This window comes from Carassius carassius, chromosome 4 (genome assembly GCF_963082965.1).
Source record: "Carassius carassius chromosome 4, fCarCar2.1, whole genome shotgun sequence".
Classification (NCBI taxonomy): Eukaryota; Metazoa; Chordata; class Actinopteri; order Cypriniformes; family Cyprinidae; genus Carassius; species Carassius carassius.
In genome coordinates, this window is record NC_081758.1 from 3,460,021 (window position 1) to 3,471,536 (window position 11,516).

Below are 11,516 nucleotides of genomic sequence, written 5' to 3' on the forward strand. Positions count from 1 at the left end.
ACAAACAAATAGTAAACATTCAAACAACAGCAGAAAACCGTTGTCAGTCCTATTGAGTGCTAAATAAGGTTTTGTTCAAGCACAGATCTGTTATAAAAAAGTGAAAGCCACATTCTGTAACAATAGTGATTGACAGATTTTCAGGAGTCACAACCAAATTTTGAGGGTTGAGTTATACATGCTGTAGGACTGAAATGGCAGTGAAGTAGTCTATCACATCACTGAAATGGGTTAGCATGAGGTGTGCGCTTAGGGCTCTCAACCTCTCTCAGGTTATGTAAAATGGTGGTATTGTGTAGTGAGAGAGAGAGAGACAAAACTCTTAATTATTTAGGAAATGGGCCAATGAGAAAGGGGATGTGGATGGAACCGGAGAGAGTTCTTGTCTTGACCACATATATGAACAGTCCCTAAAAAAAATCTGAAATCCTTTTATAGTCTATTGACTATCATTATCTGTTCCTATGGTTACAGGCAATATTTGCTGTATGTAGAAAGGGACTGATTTTGAATAACTGTATAGACATTATAGGCACTCCTCTGTTGTTGTAGGTACAAGACAGTTTGAGAATCACACATGCTAGTAAATACGGATGTTAATCCCAAACACTGACGTACACACCACAGAATTTTGGATTGCTATGATAAGCACTGCTAAAAAACCCAATTTGGCATTTCATGGCTGTGAACAAGAAATGTTTGACAACAGTTTAACCTATTTGGTGTCCGCCATGTTTGACCAAAGATTAGCGACCAGAGACGCATTGTGTTATTGTGCAATTTTACCTAAACCGGAGACTAGTTTTTAGGGTTGTATTATGTTTGTTTTGCCATAGTGAAAGACTGGTCAAAATGTAAGAATGAGTCAAGACGCATAGGCCTACCTCTTTTCCTCTGCTTTCTTCTGTGTGAGCTAGGGCTGTGCAAAAAATCTAATGTGATTTTCATGCGCATCTCCTCAGTAAAGGCGCTCCTGTAATTAGTAGTGTATCTCCAGCACGTGCGTTCAGATCAGGGTTGCCAGGTTTTCACAACAAATCCTGCCCAGTTTCTTCTCAAAACTAGTCTAAAACTAGCCCAATCGCGTTTCCAGGAGGTTCCCCGATAAAAATTGCTTCCCGGGGTTAAAATACACGTTTTTTGGCAGCGTTGCCTTGGTGAAATTTTAGGGGCTAAATATCATGTTATTGGGATGGAAAAACTTGGCAACACTGGTTCAGGTGGAGCGGCAGTTACTACACAGAGCTGTAGTTCAGGGACAAGCTACACAAAATCGCTTTCAAAATCAACAAAGAATCGCCTTCGATTTTGAAATCGATTTTGTGTAGATTGTCAGTGTTGCCAAGTCTGCGGTTGTTTTTCATGTCCGCGGGTCGAAGTGAGTGACCCCAATCCCAATAACATGATATTTAGCCCCTAAACTGCAAATTTTACAAAGGCAACCCTGCCAAAAACGTGTATTTTTATCGCCCAGAAAAAAACGCGATTGGACTAGTTTTGAGAAGCAATTGGGAAGGTTTTGTTTTGAAAACCTGGCAATCCTGATCTGAACGCACGTGCTGGAGATATACTACTAGTCACAGGAGAGCCTTTACTGAGGAGATGTGCATGGAGATCGAATAAAATTTTTGCACAGCCCTAATGTGAGCTATTTTAATTTCATGTAAATGCTGTTGTCACTACCTGAGCATTTGTAATGCCTCGTTCCCGACGAAGTCGAAGGCGGGAAACTGAAATGTACCGCTTCCAACCTCAAAGCCCTTAGGTCAATCACACGTCACTGTCAAATGTAGGCCATGACGGCGCCATAACTCAATGTAAGCATCTTCACACGCCAATTCTAAACAACAACAAAAGTACTCAACACTAAATGCTTGGGAGATATATATATATATATATATATATATATATATATATATGTGTATATATATATGTATATATATATATATATATATATATGTATGTGGAAAAATGTCGGAGCCTCCCAGATCGCGAATCGTAAATATTCAACATGTTTAATATTTACGATCAGAAATCCTTATGTGTGGGGGGAACCCCGAGGACAAACACACACAATTATTATTCTGAAGTCTCACGAGATTTTGCGAGATTCCCTGTGTTCACAGTCGAGACTCTAGGCTTGTTTGAGATGCACCTTGCCTCGCCTAAATGTAGGCAAGAGTAGGTGGCTGCAGTAAGGGGAGGGGTCAAAAACAGTGTTGCCAGATTGGAAATGTCCAAGTATCGTACCAGAAGTTCAAAATTACCGTATTTGGAAGAATATTATCGTACACGAGTCAAAACACTTATCTATCTATTCAAAACCAACTACATTTACACGACCTGCAAATTACCACAATAGTAGGCATATGGTTGGACGGAAGCAGTGCGACAAAATACTATCCCATTATTTTCAGTGACTGTCTGCGTTGCGGTGAATATTAAAACATATTAAAATTATTTTTTACTCTTGCATTGTCGTGTCCATTGTAGGCGGAATTTAGCTGTTGCTGCGTGGTGCAGTTAACTCCACATCTGAGCCGCTGTCATCGGAATCCTGCGTGTTGCCAGATGTTGAAGGGGTTCTTGCTGTCATGCTCGTTGGCTTTAAAGCAGGGGACTCTCCTGCATTCTTAACACACTCTGAAGTGCACACGAACGCATTTAGAGTGTCTGTAAATAGCCGATTTCGTGTATGAGTAAAGAAGCCCTATGACTGCTACTACCATCATTTACATTTTCATCAAATTCTTAAATTATCGTACATTACGGGATTTTTTTCATTATTGATCGTACGTCGTACAGAGGTAAAAATTATCGTACAAATACGATAATTATCGTACGTCTGGCAACACTGGTCAAAAAAGACCTTTAAAGTCGGACACTTCCTGAATCTCGCTGTTTTGTCGGCTGCAAACGTCAGCAATGGAGATCGTCGCGTTTTTTTTATCGCAGACGAAGTGGATGTAATCGAAATACCACTGTTTTGTCATCATGTGCAGATCACGTCCATAATATTTTTTTCAAACTATGCAAGTCAAAGCTGTTTTGTAGTAAACATTCTTCAGAATTTCTTCCCTTGTTTTAAGAAAGTCCCTGACACTTCTCAGATGAAACCACACAAAGATTGCATAATGATAGCATAATAAGAGGCACAAAGATAGCATAATAAGAGGCATAATGGCTAAACAGTCCATTTAGATATGTATGTGTGCATGTATATTTTTAATGGATTGATTTATTTATACACACAAACATACAATAGAATAAAGTGAAAGTTACAACAAGGAAGGATTCTGATTACAAGAAAAATAAAATAAATGCGTGTTCTAATTCTTAACTTCACTAGGCGTGTTTTGTTTTTGTTTAGTTCGCATCTAAATATAAATAAATAATTGGGTAATCTAATTCTTAGAATAAAGAGAAAATGTATCAGTTGACATTCTCAGCCAATGAGCATGAAGCTGTGTCGTCAGTCAGTCGTTTCCCATCATGCTTTTGATCAGCGCAGTCGGTGGAGAGCAACTGTGCTCGACTGCTCAATCCGACACAGCCGCTTCGCCGTCGCGAGAGTTTTTTGGAACACGTCAGCATGACTTCAGAGCAAAGCGGACGTAACTCGGACACTTTTCTAACCGGCATGCATCTCGCGCTGATCACCGGTGGTCGGTCTGCGCAGATTTTGCTCATCTCAAACAAGCCTTCTGTTTGAAAATCTGTTTGTGTGTGACGTGCTGTCTTTGTGACATCATGGCACATCACAATGGTTAAATCTAGATTTTTTTTTTATCCTCATGTTTGTGGTCTATCACATTTTGAAAATCGTATAAGATGTAAAAAATCTTTTGCTGTCTACCCAGCATAACATTACTCATGTCCAACTTTAAACGCCGTTCTAGCATTTATTTATTTTATTTTATTTTTTATTTTATTTTTTCCGTGTAGGAGGTAAGAGTTCCGATCTGTCTGAATGCAAAATAAGCCCTCAGGAGTAACAACCGTATTTAGTTACACTGTGTACGCGCCATAGAACCTGAATTGCTTAATAGCTTAGTTCATACAAAAACGATCTGCTATAGAGAAAAACAGCAGGGACGCATGTTGATCGGACTTGGTACCTCTCATACCCCAAAATACAGAGTATTATACTGGCTAGCTTGTGCAGAAATGTCCATATGTAAAAATGACTTTGATAAACCTGGCCCAGAAATAGAAACAGCTGCTGCTGAATATTGTCGTCTTTCTCTGTAACCACAAGAGGGCAGAAATGTCTTTGCAAAGAGTCTCCAAACACATCTTACCTCTGTTTTCTATTCAAGCATTTCAACTATTTTGATAAACTCAGTCTATGAATATGTAAGATTTCATGAAGGTTTTTTTTTTTTTTTTTTTTTTTGGACGAATGTGTAAATTTATTTTGAGGAAACATGAGAACTGGTCAAATGCAACATGCTTCTGAGCAGCAGTCAAAGTTTCTGTTGACAAATACTAGTCTCTGAAAGTATAAAACACTGTTTTAATCCCAACTATTTATGGATGCGCAATATTAAGTTGTTCAGCAGTAGGTCTAATTTATACTTTTTTAACAACACTATTTTTCTAAACATGACTGATAGTTTTTTCTCTCCTTATCAACTGTCAGTAGTACACTGCGCTGTTCTGAGAATCTATCTACTCCTGTAGTATGTGCTGTGTGAATAAAATATCCTCAAACAAGCAAAAAAAAACATTTTTGTTTTGAAATTAATTGTTTATATTACATTGATCATGTTACAATAACTGAAATGTACTTCTATTTTGTTTATAAATATGTGTGTGTGTGTGTGTACGTGGCATAATGAAGTTTGAGTTGTGTTTGTTAAAACACACATGCAATCACGTTCACCAATCACCACAATGACTATTTACTTGCATGTCTGAAAGTGGTAATGCCCATTAAAACAGTATAAGCAGTTTAAGAAAAAAAAAAGGATGAACCATTCAATATGTTGTGCCCTGACTTCACGAAATCATGCCAACAGTGTGTATATTAATACTCTTGGTTATACTAACAATCATCCATTTAGGGTAAAAAATGTACAAAGGTGTCCATCTAAGGGTACTGCCCCCGTGACGAGCTGTTGTACCCCTGATGGTACAATTCTTTATTTATTTATTGACAGTGCACCAATTTCAAGTCAAGTGGGTGAGGGAATGTTTTGTGTTACTGCACCATGACAATAATACATATGCACTACTGGTCAAAAGTTTGGAATCGGGACGATTTTGAATGTTTGTTTCCTACGCTCATCAAGACTGCATTTATTTGATCAAAACACGAGAATTTTATATACACACACACACACATATATATATATATATATAGTGAAATTATATGATGTAAATCAATAAATAACATTTTTCTATTTTAATATACATTAAAATCAAATTCATTCTTGTGATGCAAAGCTGAATTTTCAGCATAATTACTCCAGTACATCATTACTTCATGACAGTTTCACACGATCCTTCAGTATTCATTCTAATATGCTGATTAATACTTAGTGCTGGAAAATGTTGTGCTGCTTGATATTTTATTTTATTTATTTATTTTTTAGAACCTGTGATACCTTTTTTCAGGATTCTTTGTTGAATAAAAAGTTAAAAAGAAGTCTATTTATAAAATAAATATTTTCTGACAATATACACTACAGTTTAAAGGTTTGGGGTCAGTACATTTTTATTTTCTTTTTTTTTTGTAAGAAATTAAAACTTTTATTGTGCAAGGATGCGTTAAATTAAGAAGTGATTGCAAAGATATATATATATATATATATTTTTTTATATATATATATATATATATATATATATATATATTGTTAGAAAATATTTATATTTTGAATAAATGCTGTTCGTTTGAACTTTTTATTCATTAAATAATACATGATAATCAAAATTCAAAAATTGCACCGTTGTTTGACATTTCCAATAGTAAGAATATTCAGCTTGGTTCATTCAAGTCAAGGTATTTATAGAACATCCACAATACACATCGTTTCAAAGCAGCTTCTAGTGAGTTCTTTTACATCTATGATGGTTTAATTCTGTACACTGAGCAGTTCTGGGCAATGTGATGATATATAACGATAAATTATCCACTGTTTGAGATCTAGCTGTATTCTCCCCTTTAAAAAATAGCCATGGTTTTGCTACTCTAACCAAAGTGTTTTAGCAGTTAGCCTAAACCAATACCACTGTAATGAAGGTGACTGAATAATTAATATTTGCAGCCTCTCAGACAAACACAGATCGATTTTTTTTATTTAAAGAGATTTACATATTAATCAGTTTTATTTTAAGAGTATGTTAGATGGTTTTCAAAAAATATTTATAGTAAACGGTTGGCTTTTTCTTTTTAGTGATTTGCGTGTGTTTACACTGTGTGCTCCTGAGCGTGACCAAAGTCCTTTTAGGCCGCCATCTTGGCAACGCCTCCGGGCATCTATTTCAGAATAACAAGACCAGGCTCCTTTCTAAATGAATGGGCATAGAGTCAGAACTGCACTTTTACTCTTTTACTGGTTACTGGGACATAAAAACTGCATGTATGGAAACAGCAGTAAAATATGATAAAAATCGCTGAAAAGTTTTCAGTAGACATAAGATAAAGTGAATGTTTGTTGTCTCTCTCCAGGCTTTCCAGGCTCCATCTAAGAAAATGTTTCATAAAGCTGTAAAATACTATTCTCAAACTTTCACAAAAACATTATAAATCTGAAGATTTACATTTTCAATTGCTGTCATTAGAATATGTATAATAAAAAATATATAATATGCTAATTAGTTTAAATGTAATTTATTGTTGGGATCAAAGCTGAATTTCCAGCTTCATTACTCCTGTCTTCAGTGTTTTATATATATATATATATAAAACAATTCAATCTTACCTCAGACATTTTCCACAAAAATATGACGCAGCCCAGATAATAATCAGAACATTAATAATCAGAAATGCTTTTTGAGCAGCAAATCAGAATATTAGAATGATTTTTGAAGGGTCATGTGACACTGAAGACTGGAGGAATGATGCTGAAAATACAGCTTTGATCACAGGAGTAAATTTCATTTCAACATATAAAACAGCCATTTAAATTGTAATATTATAAATTTCACAATATTACGGTTTACTGTATTTTTCATCATCGTAAGATAAAAAAAAAGAAAAGAAAGAAATTCACAATTGGAGCTCCATTCAATAGAATGTTAGATGTCAAGCTCTTGCAAAAGGACAAATATAAGACCAATAGAGGGCACCATAAAACATAAGTCCACATTCTGTACTACATTCCATAGCAGATATTTGTTACATGATATTTTTTTTTTATTCAAAAGTATTTACTATTTGCCATATACACCAGGAAACACAAATTCTAATGTAAAGTAGTATGACAGTCATTCATTAATTTCAATAATAAGCATTTCAAAAAAAGAATATATTTCTTTATATGTTTTATGTTAGTTGTCACAACTGGTCAAGGAGGCAAACAGGCAGATTCAAACAAGCAGGTGAGTTTAAGGCAACAGAGGAGAAGCTCTCAACATAGGAGTGTCAAAACTGAAGTGATCAATGGAAGCAGAAAAAAACGGTTTTATTGGTGCGGAAACTTCTAATCCTTCAATAGCCCTCTGGGCTTCTTCGTAAATGGGTCACACTTAGCTTCCTCCCGCCCGAAAACGGGCGAAGCCTTAAAATTGTACTTTACTTTTTCCCAGGATAACCAATCAAATATATTTTTGTTCTATAATGTTTTCTGATTATTATTTAGAATTTTTAGATTTTTTTATGATACTTTGCATTAATTATATAATTTTTATGAGCTATTTTTTCCATTAGAATTAATATATCATTTTTTATTTTATATTTATTTAAAAAAAAAATTCAATAAATGCAGCATTTCACATCAAAATAGAATGCCAGCCTAAAAAAAAAATGTTCCAGGAGAAGAACTTCATCTAGTGGCTTTAAAAAATAGCCACTTTTGTGTAATGTCCTGTACCAGCCTGTAGGCTGTCTATAGCTTCCTATATATCCTATATAGAAAGGCTTTTTGATTCCTTTTGTTGTTTTAGACATGATTTCTCTATCTTATTCGTTTTTTTTAATTTAGATATACATTTAGATATTCTAAAAGATGATTACTTTATTTTCTTAACAAAAATGTTTAGATAAGTATCAGATTTTGCATTATGATTACAATCAAACTATAGCATTTGGTTAGAAAGGGAACACAATGTGTGTGTGTGTGTGTGTGTGTGTGTGTGTGTATGTGTGAGTGAGTGTGAGTGAGTGTGTGTGTGTGTGTGTGTGTGTGTGTGTGTGTGTGTTGCATTTGAGCGAGAGTCTCTTTTTGTATTTTTTATTTATTTATTTTTGCATATTCTCAAAATCTGCTGTTGCAGTCTTACCAGTCTCTCTCTTTCTCTCTCTCTCTCTCTCTCTCTCTCTCTCTGTGTGTGTGTGTGTGTGTGTGCATTTGAGCAAGTTTTTTTTTTTCATTTATTGATTTTATGTGGAATATTCTACAAATTTGCTGTTGCAGTCGCCAGTTTATCTGTGTATGTGTGTGTGTGTGTTTGTGTGCGTGGGTGTGTGTGTGTGTGGGGGGGGGGGATCTTATTTGCACTCTTGATGTTCTAGAGTTTCACCCCTTCATTGCTGTACACTTTTTTTCAGCACAGTTGCTGATCTGTAGCTTGTACCACCAAAAGTTTCTCTGAGTTTTCCTATTTTTTCGTATTTCCCATTCATTTCCTATGTCGCCCGTTTTCGGGCGGGAGGAAGCTAAGTGTGACTTTTTTTTTTACGACCCTTTAACATATCAGAATCATCTCCTTGATTTTTTTGTATGTTCATATAGGTAATACAACAAAAGTCACTAAGTTTCATCCCCATCCGATGAAGCAAAAAAATTAAACATTTCAAAACGTTCAAGTTTTCGCCTGTTTTCGGGCGAAGAAGCCCAGAGGGATAGATAGTTGAGGATTCCAGGATAGACAGGCTGACAGGTAGGCAAGGGATCCGCTTGAGAAGCTTGTAATCTTGAGACCAGCCTATGAGTGACTGTGGTGAGTGAGTTTTTGAATGGTGTGGTAACAGTGGCGGCTGCTGGTCTTTCAAAGAGGGGAAGCTCATTTTCGGCCTACATTATAACCCTCTGATGGTCTTCATTTGTAGTGACACTCGGGGTCTTTTTGACCCCAGACAATAACATTTAATTTTGTAATAGAAAAATATTTAAATTTTTTACAAATATAATTTTACTCTGTTCATTTATGTTTTTACTAAACTTTGTACAGTTTTTGGAGGGTTTAAATCTTTTAAATTTCTATAAATAAATAAATATTTATTTAAATAGGCTTTTTTTTTACAAAAAAAGAAAAAAGCATTTCAGGTAAATTTCACTTCATAAAAGACCCAGATTTCTAACTTTCATACATGGGGATACCATGGGTAATTTTATAAGGTTTAATGTAAGATTTTTGCCCATTTTTTGGAAAATTCAGTTTAAAAATTGTAATAAATCACTTTAACCACTAGATGGCTATAGTGTGTGTGTGTGTGTGTGTGTGTGTGCGCACATTTTCAATCTGTCTTAGTTACGAATTTAATTTTGTGGTGGTTCTGCATTGCCGCAGTTTGTCTTTCGAATACACTTGAGAAATCCGCGATCATGGGACTGAGTGTGAAACAGCTTCACCGACGACTTATGGTGCAGACCGCTGTCAGTCAAAAGGAGATCGACAGATCCACCAATCATCACGCGGAAGCCCGGAGTCCGGGCCAGCCCACTCCTCATTCACCTCCAGAGATGCTGAGCGTCCGTGGGCGGGACATAATCGCAGCATTTATCCAATGACCGTCTAGCTTCGGAGCACTGAAAAAAATTGTTCAAAGCAGCCCCATTGAAGTCAATGGACGCTCGGCTTCAACAGGGAAATGCACTGTGACGCTACGGGAATGTATGAGAAGAAAATCGAGTCAGCCGACATGTAGCTGATTAACACAATACATAAAACACAATAGTACATATTGTGTACTGGGGACTCCGCTTTCTATTGGACAGCCGGAGGTGAATGTCCCGGGTGGACAACCAGACGTGGTCCCTGGGTTGATAGACGGGAATGGCAGAGCAACGAGCGTCTACATTGACGTTGTGTCTCTGGACTGCCCGTTGCAGATGGACATGAGCTGAGTCCCATACCCTCTCATGGAACCAGTAATCTACCGCTGGGACTTCTGAACACTCCTCGGTCCAGGGAAACAGTGGCGGCTGGTATCCAAGGACACATTGAAATGGAGTGAGTCCAGTGGTTTCCTGGTGCAGGGAATTCTGGCCGTACTCTGCCTAGGGTAGATACTGGTTCCAGCTGTCTTGATGTTCATGACAGTAGGCCCGAAAATACCATCCGATCTCCTGGATTTTATGTTCAGTCTGGCCATTGGTCTGTGGGTGGTATCCAGAGGATAAACAGACCGATACTCCCAGGAGGTGGAAAAACTCTTGTGAGACCCTGGAGATAAACTGGGGGCCTCTTTCAGAAACTATTTCTACGTGTTGGAAGAGGGCTTCGGGCTTGTTCCAGGGCGATAGGTAATCCTCATAGTGAGATTAATTCGCAGGATTTGGAGAACCGGTCAATGACTATTAGGATGGATGTGAATCCGTTCGAAGGAGGGAGGTCGGTGGCAAAGTCTACCCCCAGGTGGGACCAGGGCAGGCGAGCGATGGGTAATGGGACCAGTTTACCCTCAGGCAGACATTGTGGCATGGTGGAGATGGCGCAGACCAAACATCCCTTGACATATCGGGCTACATCTTGGGCCATGTTGGCCCACCAGTAGCGGTTCTGGAGGAGCAAGAGGGTTCAGTGGCTGCCTGGGTGCCCAGTTCCTGGAGAGGTGTGGACAGAATCCAGAAGGGCCAGACACAGCTTCTGGACCTCCCAGAGGAGAGGAGTGGCAGCATGTATTTGGTCGTCGAGTGCCCACTGGATGGAAGACATGAAGACTGAAGGTGGTAGGATGGACTCTGGTTCCTCTGGGGTTAGATCAGGCAGGTTTTGGTGGGAAAGTGTGTCTGCTTTGACATTCTTACTCCCCGGACAGTAAGTGACCACAAAGTGGAAGCGTGTAAAGAATAATGCCCAGCCGGACTGCCTAGGGTTAAGACGCTTAGCTTCTCGGATGTACTGCAAGTTTTAATGGTTTGTGATCATCTCAAATGGATGTTGGGCAGTCTCTAACCAATACTGCCACTCTTCCAGGGCACTTGATGGCCAGCAACTCCAGATTCCCCACATCGTAGTTCTGCTCCGCCAGGGATGATTTCCATGAGAAGTACACACGTGGATGGAGTACTGGAGGTTCACCCTTCCATTGGGACAACACGGCACCAACTCCCAGGGTCGCCGCATCCACCTCAACCACAAAGCGGAGACTGGGATCTGGGTGTGAAGGAGCCGGTGACGTAGGTGAA

At 38.0% G+C, this 11,516-nt stretch overlaps 1 long non-coding RNA gene across 1 annotated transcript; it reads left to right on the plus strand.

Moving 5' to 3' along the window:
* The first annotated feature begins 2,079 nt into the window (after positions 1-2,079).
* LOC132129226 (uncharacterized) lies at positions 2,080-3,763 on the plus strand. The gene is made up of 3 exons (XR_009428461.1): positions 2,080-2,216; positions 2,868-3,669; positions 3,701-3,763. It is a non-coding gene; the product is annotated as an uncharacterized LOC132129226 (long non-coding RNA).
* The last annotated feature ends 7,753 nt before the right edge of the window (positions 3,764-11,516 follow it).